The sequence below is a fragment of the Vicugna pacos genome, chromosome 18, assembly GCF_048564905.1.
Source record: "Vicugna pacos chromosome 18, VicPac4, whole genome shotgun sequence".
NCBI lineage: Eukaryota > Metazoa > Chordata > Mammalia > Artiodactyla > Camelidae > Vicugna > Vicugna pacos.
The window spans coordinates 41,169,192-41,182,738 of record NC_133004.1 but is presented as its reverse complement, the minus strand read 5'-3'; the positions used below and the strand labels follow the sequence as shown (position 1 = coordinate 41,182,738).

At 41.1% G+C, this 13,547-nt stretch overlaps 1 long non-coding RNA gene across 1 annotated transcript; it reads right to left on the bottom strand.

Annotated features, from left to right (window-relative positions):
* Positions 1-1,641: 1,641 nt before the first annotated feature.
* LOC116280033 (uncharacterized) lies at positions 1,642-13,451 on the bottom strand. Its single transcript, XR_004189354.2, has 3 exons — positions 13,396-13,451; positions 12,225-12,394; positions 1,642-1,956 (listed from the first exon to the last, which is right to left on the bottom strand). It is a non-coding gene; the product is annotated as an uncharacterized lncRNA (long non-coding RNA).
* Between the last annotated feature and the right edge of the window lie 96 nt (positions 13,452-13,547).

Genomic DNA, 13,547 nt, shown 5'->3' with positions numbered 1-13,547 from the left:
AACATTTGCAGAAATACAAGAACCTGCCACATCACTGGAGTTCCTAGGAGGTCATGGGAATAAAGTATTATGGAATACCTCCCTCAAAATGAAGGGGAGGGGCAGAACATGAAGGACAAGTTGCTACATTTTATGCCCTTTTAACTAACAAGGAGTTCAGCACATATCTCTATTTTAGCAGGGCTTTCTTCACTGCAAGAAACAAAAGTTCACTCAACAAAGCTCAAATAAGAGAAACAGATTGATAAGAGAGACCAAATGTCCTAAATCTGAGGATATAGTAGAGTTAGGCTTCATGTAGACTGAAACCCAACGAAGTCTGGGGTACAGGAAAACTCTGGGAATAGGAATTTGGGGCTTTTCTTCTATCCCTGATTTTTTATGTGACTTAGCCACCATCTACCACTCCTGTTAGTGTTTGTCACCTACCATCTGATGCCACATTTCTCACTTGAGGAGCCCAAGAAAGAGAATCTGATTATGTTTTTTCTAAAAATGTATGAAATGCCTGTTTTGTGTTTAATACTTTGGTGTGTATATAATTTAAAGAGTTAAATACTTCCAAAGGCTTGTTAGGAAAAAAAATAGAAGACCCCTTTCAACACTTCATCTCCAGCTCCTCAAAAGCAAGCATTTTTCAGTTCTTACGGCTGATTATTTTGGTACTTGGTATTTATCTTCATATTATATTTTGAATTCTTGATTTTTCCAGTTTAAGCTGTTATCTATTGACTTAACCACTGTGGACAATGAGACCTCTTTTCTCTCTCTCTCTCTCTCTCACTCACACACACACACACACACACACACACACACACACACACACACACCCCACGTCACCATCTTCCAAATATATGCTCCTGATTTTAATTAGAAAGATATTTAGGGTTATATTTTTATAACTATGTAAATGCTATTCACAACTTAGCCATCTTTTACAATGCTATTACTCTTCCATATGTTTTCCTTGGAGTTAATAATTACCTTGTCTTTCTGTTTGCCTAGTTTTCTAGGTATTTATTCCTAATTGAACCCCTGATATATAAATGCTTCTCATCATGTTCAAACATATGCAGTAGACTGTTGCAGAAGTAAAGGTATGTTGCTGTGCCTGCCAGGTGAAGATAAATTATGAGGTCTTCTGTCAGTTTCATCTTCTTAAAGAAATCCCTCCTAGAACCTTCTGACCATCTCTACTCTGGGTTGGCTGCCATCTAGGTGTGTAGCTCAGCTGTCATCTTGAAATCTCCTTTCACTAACATCCAGAGGAGTCCTTTTATCTCTCTGATGTTGGACACCCTCGTTCATGAGTCCCAAGTCTTCCTCTTTCTTGCTTCATCCCTTATTTTGGTAGTACAGTTGGCCCTCTGTGTCTGTAGGCTGCATCCACAGAACCCAAGGACACAGAGAGACAACTGTACTATGCTGTTTAATATACAGGACTCGAGCACTGTGGGTTTTGGTAAGGGAGGGGGCCCTGAAACCAATCCCCTGCAGATACTGAGGGATGACTGTATACTCCACTGGTAGCTTCTGGGAAAAAATGCTTGGAAAATGTTCAAGACTGTAGCAGAGACTGCTTATTCCACTCATGCCTGTCTTCTATTTTTCCATAGTAATAAAATTTCTAGCTGGGCACAAGACCATCCAAAATCCATTCTTTATTTCTAATTTTCCAGCCTACCTTGCAGCTATGTGTGGCCGTGTGACCAAATTCTGACCAATGAGATGTAAGCAGAAGTGTTATTTGGCAGCTTCTGAGAAATCTCCTGAAGAGATAGCTGGCAAATGCCCCTTGCTCCTTCTTCATTATCCTTTCCTCCATCTGGTGTCTGGTACACACGTGCTGCCATCCTGGACCATGAGGATGAGGCCCACACGCTGGGCATAGCAGAGTGAGGACTGGAATGAACCTGAGTTGCTGAGAGTTTCACGGAACAGAGCCGCTCTGGGGACCTGGATTTTTATATGAGAAAGAAAGAAAACTGTAATTATTGTTTTGGGTTTTCTGTCACTTGCATCTGAACCTTGAATTAACGAAAACGCCTTTATTCTAGGGTAATTCATAATTGTAGGTTAACTGTATATGGAATTGCAGGTTAGAAATTATTTTCCTACAGAATGTTTAATGCCTTGCTCCTTTACCTTCTAGCTTCCAGAGTTGCTATTATAAAGTCTAATTTGGACCATTTGTTTGTATCTTTAGAAATATATATATATTTAATCGCCACTATTCTGAATTTCACAAGGATGTGACTTGGTGAGGTTCTTAGTTTTTCTCAAGTGTGCTGGGACACTTTATAGGTCCTTTATATCTAGAAGCTCATCCCTTCTACTCTGGAAAATGTCTTAAATTTTTTTCAGTTATACTTTTCCCTCTATTTTTTCTTTTCTCATGTTTTTTCATATTTTTACTTTCCAACATTTCTTTCTTGTTCTCTGACTGTTCCTTTTTTTAAAAGCATCCTATTTTTGTTTCATGAAAATAGTATCTTCTCTTATCTTTCTAAGAATATTAATAATGGTGGGGTTTTTATAAAAATCTTCCCTCTGCATTGTATCTGTTTCTTTTAAGTTGCTTATTTTTGATTTTGATTTTCTATTTGTTTTTGTTTCTGTGTCTATGCCTTTCATATAAGAGCTTTTCCTCAGAAATACTGTGATCCTTAGCGGGGCACTACAGTGAGTACTGAAGTTGACTGGCAGCTCTCTGTGCCTGGATGGGACTTTTTGCCTGTGGAGGTCACCGTAGGGTGATGCAGCTGAGCCAATTCCATGGAGAAATGCCAAAGTCAGTGACTTTAAGTCTGTTCTCTTGGGCTAGTCACATTTCAGGAAATATTTCTAAGCTTCTGCCTGGAGGACAGAGGCCCACTACCAGCATTCTGGGAGCTGACATCGGGGGAGGGAGGTTGGGAATCTCAACATTTGGTGCTTTCTTTACATCCTCATATTTTCAATATGGTACCCTCACCCTCAACTGGGCTTGTGTCCCACAGTCCAGAAACCCTCTGTTTTACCTTCTCCGGGAATAAACCTCCAGTGTTCTTTCCAGGTGGAGAAGGGGCAGTCACCACGTGTGGGCCATAAATAGGAAGGGAACCCAGTGGTCTAATGCCTTTTTAAAAATTGAGGTGAAGTTCACATAACATACAACTGACTATTACAAAGTATACAATCCAGTGGTACTTAGTACCTTCAGTGTCTATCTAGTTCCAAAGCATTTTCTTCACCCCCAAAGAAGGCCTCATAGCCCTTAAGCAGTCACTCCTCATTCCTCCCTCCCCCAAACCCAGGTAACCACCAATATGCTTTCTGTATCTATGGATTTACCTATTCTGGATATTTCATATAAATGGAATCAGATAAATGGAATGCCCTTCTGTTTCTGAATTCTTTTACTTAGCATAATGTTTTTGAGACTCCTCTACAGTGTAGCAGGTGTCAGCACTTCATTTTATTTTTTTCTGGCTGAACAATATTGCATTGTATGGATATACCACAATTTCTTTATCTAGTCATCCACTGATGGACATTTAGGTTGTTTCCACCTTTTGGCTATTGTGAATAGTGCTGCTATGAACACTTGAGTAAAAGTATTTGTTTGAGGACCTATTTGCAATCCTTTTGGGTATATATAGGCATCCCTGATTTTCTTGCACTTCATAGATATTGTATATATGTTTTTTTAATTGAAGGTGTTTGGTAACCTTGCATTGAGCAAGTCTGTCTGCACCATTTTCCCAACAGCATTTGCTCACTTCATGTCTTTGTGTCACATTTTAGTAATTCTTGCACTATTTCAAACTCTTTCATTATTATTATATTTGTCATGGTGATCTGTGATGAGTGATCTTTGATGTTACTTTTGCAATTGTTTTAGGGCACCATGAACTATGCCCATATAAGATAAACTTAAGCAATAGATGTTCTGTGTGTTCTGACTTCTCCATTGACTGGCCATTCCCCCATCTTTCTTCCCTCTTTTTGGGCTCCTCTATTCCCTAAGACAACAATATTGAAATTAGGCCAATTAATAACCCTACAATGGCCTCTGAGTGTTCAAGTGAAAGGAAGAGTCGCATGTCTCTCCCTTTAAGTCAAAAGCTAGAAATGATTAAGCTTAGTGAGGAAGGCATGCTGAAAGCCAAGACAAGCCAAAAGCCAGGCCTCTGGCATCAAACAGTTACCCAAGTTATGACTGCAAAGGAAAAGTTCTTGAAGGAAATTAAAAGTGCTAGTTCAGTGAACACATGAATGATAAGGAAGCAAAACAGCCTTATTGTTGATATGGAGAAAGTTTTAATGATCTGCATAAAAGATCAAACCAGTCACAACATTCCTTTAAGCCAAAGCCTAATTCAGAGCAAGGTCCCAACTCTCTTCTAATTCAGTGAAGGCTGAAAGACGTGAGGAAGACGCCAAGGGAAAAATTGAAGCTGGCAGAGGTTGATTCATGAGGCTGAAGGAAAAAAGCCACGTCTGTATAACATAAAAGTGCAAAGTGAAGCAGCAAGTACTGATGTGGAAGCTGCAGCAAGTTCTCCAGAAGATATAGCTAAGACAGTGAACAAAAAGATTTTTCAATGTAGACAAAACAGCCTTCTGTTGGAAGGAGATGCCATGTAGGCTTCCATAGCTAGAGAGAAGTCAATGCCTGGCTTCAAAGTTTCAAAAGACAGCCTGAATCCTTTCTTAGGGGCTAATGCAGCTGGTGACTTTAAGTTGAAGCCAGTGTTCATTTACCATTCCAGAAATCCTAGGGCCCTCGAGAATTGGGCTATATCTATTTTGCCCTTGCTCTTTAAATGGAACAACAAAGCCTGGATGACAGCACATCTGTTTACATGGTTTACTGAATATTTCAAGCCCACGGTTGAGATCTGCTGTTCAGAAATAAAAGATTCCTTTCAAAATATTACTGTTCATTGATAATGTACCCGGTCACCCAAGAGTTCTGATAGAGATGGACAAGATTAATGTCTCCATGCCTGCTACCACAACATCCATCTGCAGCCCATGGATCAAGGAGTTACTTTGACTTTCAAGTCTTATTATTTAAGAAATACATTTTGTAAGGCTATAGCTGCCACACATAGTGATTCCTCTGATGTATCTGGGCAAAATCAACTGAAAACCTTCTGGAAAGGATTCACCATTCTAGATGCCATGAAGAACATTCACGATTCCTGGGAAGAGTCAAAATATCAACATTGACAGGAGTTTGGAATAAGTTTATTCCAACCCTCAATGATGACTTTGAGGGGTTCAAGATGTCAGTGGAAGAAGTGACTGCAGATGTGGTGGAAACAGCAAGAAAATTCTAGTTCTGAATTAGAAGTGGAGCCTGAAGATATGACTGAATTGCTGTAATCCCATGATAAAACTTTCATGGATGAGGAGTTGCTTCTTCTGGATGAGCAAAGAAATTGGCTTCTTGAGATGGAAACTACTCCTGGTGAAGATGCTATGAAGGCTGTTGAAACGACAACAGAGGATTTAGAATATTACATAAACTTAGTTGATAAAGTACCAGCAGGGTTTGAGAGGATTGACTCCAATTCTGAAAGAAGTTCTACTCTGGGTAAAATGATATCAAACAGTGTTGCACGCTACAAAGAAATAATCTGTGAAGGGAAGAGTCCATCGATGTGGCAAACTTCATTGTCATCTTATTTTACAAAATGGCAACAGCCACCCCAACCACCCTGATCAGTCATCAGCCATCAACAGTGAGGCAAGTCTCTCCATCAGCAAAAAGATTGACTCGCTGAAGGCTAAGATGATCCTTGGCATTTTTTAGCAATAAAGTATTTTTAAACTAATGTATATACATTGTTTTTTAGACATAATGGTATTGCACACCTAGAAGACTACAGTATAGTGTAAACATAACTTTTATATGCACTGGGAAACCAAAAAACTTGTGTGACTGACTTTACTGTGATACTTGCATTATTTCAGTAGTCCAGAACACAATGCACAGTATCACCGAGGTATGCCTGTACCTAGGAGTGGAACTGCTGAGTCATGTGGTAATTCTGTATTTATCTTTTTGAGGAACTGTTAAAATGTTTTCTACAGCGGCTGCGGCATTTTACATTCTCATTGGCAATGTACAAGAGTTCCAGTTTCTCTGTATCCTCGCTGACAACTGTCACTTTTATATCTCCTTTTTTTGAAAAATTATAGCCATCCTAGTGGGTGTGAAGTGGTTTTGATTTGTATTTCCTAATAAATAATAATATTGAGCCTCTTTTCATGTGCTTATTGGCCATGTGCATATCTTCTTTGGAGAAATGTCTGTTCAAGTCCTTTGCCCATCTTTTTAATTGGGTGGTTTTTCTTTTTATTGTTGAGTCTATCACCTGTAAACTGACTTTCAATTAAATTGTCTTTATATTAACCCCACTTTCAGAGGTACCTGCTGCCACCAATTCCTGAGGGGTCCTCTTGGAGTTGTCCCATAGCTGACTGGTGTTCTGTTTGCTTGTGGGGTTTTCCCCAGTCTTTTTTCTCCCTGTATTTCATTTTTAGTAGTTTCTATTGGTATGTCTTCAAGCTTATAATCTTTTCATCTGTAGTGTCTAGTCTGTTGTTAACCCCATTCACCATATTTTTCATCTCAGACATTTTATTTTTCATTTCTAGAATTCAGATTTGGGCCTTTTTATATCTCTTTATCTCCCCTTATCATGCTCATGCTTTCATCTACCTTCTTCAACATGATATACATTTTTAATAGCTGTTTCGATGTCCTTGTCTACTAATTCTATCATCTGTGTCACTTCTGGTGCTGATTCTAGCATTTGACTTTCTTGCCTCACCATGGGTTGTTTTCCTACACCTTTGAATCTCTGATTCTTTTTTAATTGGATGCCAAACATTTTGAATTTTCCATTTGGGTGTTACAATTGTACTCCTTTAAATATTTCTGGCCTCTGTTAAGCCATTTGGAAATAGTTTCCGCTTTTTTTTCCCCAAGGCTTGCTTTTAAATTTTGGCAGTGGAGACCAAAGCAGCCTTTAGTCTAGGGCTAATCTGGCTAGAGTACTGTTTAGCAAATACCGTTGCGAGTATTCCCAATGCCTTGTTATTACAAGGTTTCTCCATTCTGGCTGTTAGGAATGTGAACTATTCCTAGATTTGTGAGATCTCCAGAAATTGTTTCACCTGTTCCTTTCTGGTGTTTCATTACCCAGCCTTAAGTAATTTCATCATCCATGTGTGATGATAAGTACTCAGCCAAAGACTCTAGGGGAACCCTCTGAAGATTTCAGGAGTTCTTTCTCTGTCTCTGTGCAGCTCTCCTTCCAATACTTTGCCCTATAAACTTAAGCTCTCTTGGTCTAAGCTCTGCCTCAACTCAGGGAACCCAGTGGGCTGTGTGTGGTTTCCCTTTCCTTATACTGCAGACTGCAGACTATCCAGGCAGCAAGCTGGGGCAGTGATAGGACTGATCTCATTCTTTTCCCTTCTTTCAGGGATCACTGTCCTGTGCTGCCCATTGCCCAATATCTGAAAACAATTTTTATACTTTATCCACTTTTAAGTTATTTAAAGTGGAAGTATGAGTGTAGTCCCTCTTATTCCATCATGGGCAGAGCTGAAGTCTCCTTGCTTGTCTTGTTACACCAGACATGGCCACAGGCGATGGTATGATTTGCCTTAGGATCAAGGGCCCTCCCACCCTCCAATCAGTTGTGACCAGTGACCCTTAGTACAAAACTCTATTGCTACAGAAGGCTGCCCACTCAGTGGGGGCCATGTGAAGACAGGCTGATTTCCTTAGAAGAATCTGTGGGCATAAAAGGGCCCATGGCCAAGTTGCATAGAGTGAGCCTGCTTAGAAGTCATTCTTTGACTCATTTACTGGCTGGCCTGAATATATGTCTGTTTGTATGAGGAAAAGATGAAAAAGGAAGTTTTGAAACTAGTCCAGGCTGCAGAGCAAAATGCCCTGAAAGCCTTGCCAACCCAGCGGTGCTGGAGGTGTCTAGCCCACCGAAACTTCGGCATGCCCAACAGAGCATCACAGTGCATGCCCCTGGGGGCCTGAAGCAAGACCACATTTCAGCAGATAACTACTCTCTTTTAAGGAAACACCTTCTATCTTCCTCCTTAAGTCTGGTGTAAAATATCTGGGATAAAAAATTACCATGAAACCAGAACTGCGTATTTTTCAATCCATCTCACCTGAAAATGGGGCAGCCCAGAGCTTTCTATTACTAAGTAGACTCCAGATTCTGAAGGCCTAAGTAAGTTACTTGAGCACATTGCTTACATCTTTGTCCCCTTCTCCCCTCCCCTGTCATGTATGCTTTCATTTGCCCCATTTCAGAGGGGAGTCCCCCTATGACTAGTTAAGCGAGGGTAAAAAGACTCTAGCCAGATTTACAGATGGTTCCATGTAGTATGTTGGCACCATCCAGAAGTGAACTGTTTCAGCATTATTATATTAAAACCCCATGGAAAGTTCTATTGTGAAGACGGTAGTGTAAAGGCAGCATTTCCTCTCTACCTTCTTGTATCCAAGAGCAATGGTGAGAATAAGAAACAAATATACAAATTTCAATTTCAGTAAAACAACGAACTAACTCAAGCTTCATGCCACAATTCAAATGGAATGGGAGCCCAAAGTAGTGGAGTTCTAGCAGAGGCGCATGTGGAAGGAAGGATCACAAAGTCACTGCTATCACAGATCTCAAAAACTGCCAGGACAAGGTATTTTTCAAGGGTGAGGGGCATACCACGAAACACAAAAGCCGTTCAGGGTCTGTCTCAGGTGTTCGAGACGGGGGAACTGAGTAGGTAGAGGGTCAGACAGGTGCTTCCTGGACCCAATTTAACACAGAGAAACAGAAGAGGTGGAGTGAATGACAATCAGACTGGCAAGTCATGGCATGAGGCCATCTCTCCCCATCTAGGGTAGCAAGGTGAAAGAGGGACTCTACATTATAAAAACTCTACAAGTAAGTAAGGCATTGGATGAGCTCAACAGCATCATTAATAAGGTACATCTGATATTATAAAACACATCTTAGTTTCAGGTCCCAGAGAAAATTCACAAAAATTTGCTATAGATTAGGCTACAAGAAAGGCTTGTTAAGTTTGAAAAAATGGAACTAATACATACATCATTCTTTGATCACTATGTAATATCACTAAACATTAATATTAAAACTAAGAGGAAGAAAAGGTCCCTATCACTTGAATATTTTTTATTATTCTCTTTAAAAAAAAACTCTTAAGTCAATAAAGAAGTATAAATCAAAATGCAGAATATTTAAAAAATAATTTTTCAAAACCCCACAACGCATCAGAATCTATGAGATACAGCTCAACCAGTGCTTACATGAAATGTTTTTGGCCTTAATTAATAAAAAATGAAAACGAAATAAGTAAGCACCCAACTCAGGAAATAAGATCTTTAAGATGTTAATGGGTGTACATGTCACCATGGGGCCATGCCTCTCCACTGCCTGCTGGACTGTGTTCTCCCTCCTCACTCCACAGCCAGCAATAAGCACGCCTTACCTCACACTCTGCCTGTGGCCCACCTCCCAGCGCCCAGCCCTTCCCAAGGTATATCAAAGGACACAGGTAATACTCTGTTAAGACCCTTTTCAACGCTTCAGATACCTTGCCCCGGTCCATGCTCATTAGAACTGCAATTAGCAAAGGAGAGTCCCAAACCACCAGAACCCAGGCAGACAATCACAGCCAGGGAAACCACAGCCTTCCTGTAGAGTTTCTTCTGATCTTTCTCTCCTTATAGAAGGAGAAAAGATATCCGCTACTATGTAACTAGTTCTAGATGTTCAAACAACCAAATTACACAAGAGAAAGTAATTAGAGATTTAAAACTCAAAAGAAGTTAACACTATCATTACTTGAATATAATGTAATCTCTACCTGGAAAATGAAGAAAATAATTGGAAAAGAGTATTATAAACGGTAAGTGAAAATAAGTAGGAGGCTGGAAACAGTCCTGAGGCCCTCACAGAGCACCAGGCTTCTTGGGAAACTGTCAGAAATCTAGTGGCAGGCCAACTCTATCATGTCCCTCTGTTATCAAGGGCGTCTCAATTTAAATATTCTGAAAGAAACACTTATCCTGTATTTGGGTTTTCTTTCCCAGCAGATCATGCCTCTGACTACTTCACCATCCCTGGAATTACTGACTTTGCATAACACAGGTGGTCCAAAATTGTCTCCAACCAAGAAATTCACTTTCCATTGCAAGAAATAGACAGTTGGCAAGCCATGGCCATTATCATATTTCCCCTCCACCGGAAGCAGCTGGCCTCATAGAACAATGAAACTGGTGTTCTGAAAACAGATCTAGCGGTATCCAGGAGACCACACCTGTGAGGCCGGGACACCTTCTTGCAGAAAGTGATACGCGATCTTATACAGTGACTGAAATGTAGTGCCAATTCTCCCTCAGCCAGTATTAGAGGTTCAGAAACCAAGGCTTCGGATGGAGGGGGTGGAAGATGGCAGCTCTTGCGATTACTTTTCTCTTGAAAAATATTTGCTTTCCATCCCCCAAGTTCACTCACGTTCTATGGACTTAACTGTCCAAGAGAACCCAATAAGGGTTCCATCTGGCTATCTGGACTCCTCCTCCTACTAGGGCAATGGCAAAAAAGGATATTCCTGTGCTAGCTGTGCTCCCTCTGATTATAAAGGAGAAATCGGGTTGTTAGTCCCTGATAGGGCCTGGGAGGGGCAGAGGTGGTTGCCTCCTTACACCACCAAACCCAGTGGCACAAATCAACTGAAAAAGATCACGATCCATATTAACATTCTAATCCCCCCCCAACAGCTGTTGTATACATCAGGGTTTGTGGTAGCTAAGTCTACCAATTTGTTTAAGTTTTCAGGATAGTGAGAAATAACCCTTGGCTAATGAGAAATATAGAACGAATAGGCAGCACTTGAAAACTGCGAACTAGAAAGCATGTTTAAAGTGGTCTGAGTAGGTGAGGTACAGCTCAAGTGGTAGAGTACATGCATGCACAAGGTCCTAGGTTCAATTCCCAGTTCCTCCTCTAATAAATGAATAAACAAATAAACCTAATTACCTTCCCCACCTCCCTGCAAAAAAGAACTAATCTTTAAAAAATAATAAATAAATACATAAACAAACAAACAAACAAATAAATAATAAAGTGGTCTGAGATGTCACAGGTGCATGTCTGGATGTGACTTGGTGTTGCCTTTTTTTTTTAGGGACGTTGAAGTGCGTTTGTGGCTGTGATAACTGGAGAGATGAAACAAAGTACACACTGGTGTGCCCAGAGCTTAGTCCTGGGCCTTCTTCTCTGTCTACATTCCATACCTAAGCAACCTCAACCAGTCTCATGGTTTAAATAGCTCTTGTACACTGATGACTCCTAAACCTACATTTCCAGCTCTAGCCTCAACTGCAAATTCAAACTACATATCCACCTGCCTACTTGATCAACTACTTGGAGGCCTCCCAAGGATCTCAGGTCAACACATCCAAAGTAAAACTACTGACTTCTGGCTATTAGCATCCCCTAACCTTCTCCTGCTGGTCTCCATTCTTTTTCAATAAATGGTGCCATAAGCCACCCAGTTGCTCAAAACAAAAATCTACAGTTGCCCAGTTCAATTTGGTAGCCACTAACCACATGTGACTATTTAAATTTTAATTTTAACTAACCAAAATAAAAGTGCAGGTTCTCAGCTTTACTAGCCACATTTCAAGTGCTCAATGGCCACATGTAGCTACCATATTGGACAGTCAGATACAGAATGTTTCCATCATCGCAGAGCGTTCTATTGGACAGTGCTTCTCCAGAGAGGTTGTCATTGATTCCTCTTTCCCTCAACTCCCACATGTAGTCCATTAACAAATCTTACGGATTTTACCTCCAAAACATTCCCTGAATCAATCCATTACTCCCTGGCCCACACCGACAACCCTGCTCTATGCCACCATCACCTTCCACCGGGACTGCTGAACTCACTTCTTAACTGCCCTAGGTCCAAACATCCCCACTATAACCATTTTCCCTATAGCAGACAGAATGATTTTTTTCAAAACTGAAAAGCAGATCACGTCTTGCCCCTGCTGCAATCCTTCCAATGGCTTCTGTGATTTTTATCCTAATACCCTTTCTCCCCTTCTACCACAGTCATAGAACCTCTGACATTTAGGTGAGCACATATAAACCTAAAATAAAGAATACCTTTTTCCACAGTCCCTCCTTGCACTTGGGTGTGGTCACATGACAGTGTTCTAACCAAGGAGACCCAGTGGGGTTGTGTGCAATCTTCAGGCATGTCCTGCTGCTGTTACAGGCATAATAACTGAAGCTGGAATAGATCCTGAGGCAAACTTGGGAGTGGAGGTAATGCACTGTGGAGCAACAAGAGAAAAGGAGTGTGGGTCCCTGACACAGTGGAGCAACCCCCCCCACCGCGCCCTGGAACGCCTACCTAGACTTTGACATGAGAGAGAGAAACTTTATCTTATTTAAGCTCTGAATATTTGAGGTATTCTGTCATAGTGGGACTTAATTCCAACTAACACAGCATCCCATCACACTTAAAAAGAGAATCCAAACTCTTTACCAAAGTCAGGAAGGTTCTACATGATCAGGTCCCACTCCAGTATGATCCCTCCCACTCTCCCCTCACTCACCGCACTCCAGCCACTCGCCCTTCTTTTTTTTTTTTCCACTTTCACACACCAAGCTTCTTCGTGCTTTAGGGCCTTTTCCACTTGCTTTTCCTTCTGCCTGTCTGACACCTTTTTTGTTACTCTGTTCTTAGCTTAAATGTCACTGCTTCAGAGATGGTTCCCTTACCAATCTGAAATACTCAATAAGTCATTCTCTTTTACAATAACTTACTTTGATTCTCTGCATACAACTTTTCACTCGCTGGTAAGTCTTTAATTTGTTTACTGTCTGCATCCCCTGCTAGAATGTAAGCTCCACGAGGAAAGGAATTTTGATTGGTTGGTTCACTGCTGTACTCCTAGTGTCTACACCAATGCCTGAAATCTATTAGACTATTCAAATAAGTGCCTGTCAAATGCATGGTCAAATACTGTTTCACAGATAGTGTGGTGGTTAAAAGCAGGGTCTCTAAACGACACAGATCAGAATCCCGGCTGAGCCACGAATAAGTTGCGTGACCTACTGCAAGCTGTATACCTAAGGCTCTCTGTAAAAAGAGATTCCTACGGCATGAGGGTAGGAGTAAATAAAGTAGCGTTTCCCACTCCCTTCCTCTGAGAGCTTCCTTCTTTCCTCGACTCCCCTTAACCCCTCATATGGCCACTTCCCTTTGGCTTTGCATTCTTCGCGGCACTATATAGCTGAAACTAGGCCTTTGAAATTTAGCGGGAATTACCGTCATCCGTCGGGAGGACCAGAGATGCGCATGCGCGGGACACCCACTCTTTCTCGCGCGCTATCTCGACAGTCTCGACAGCCAATCGGAGTTAGCGTTGGAGCCCAAGTTTCGAGGACTCACCAATCGAGTGTGGGAGGCGGGCCGCCCTG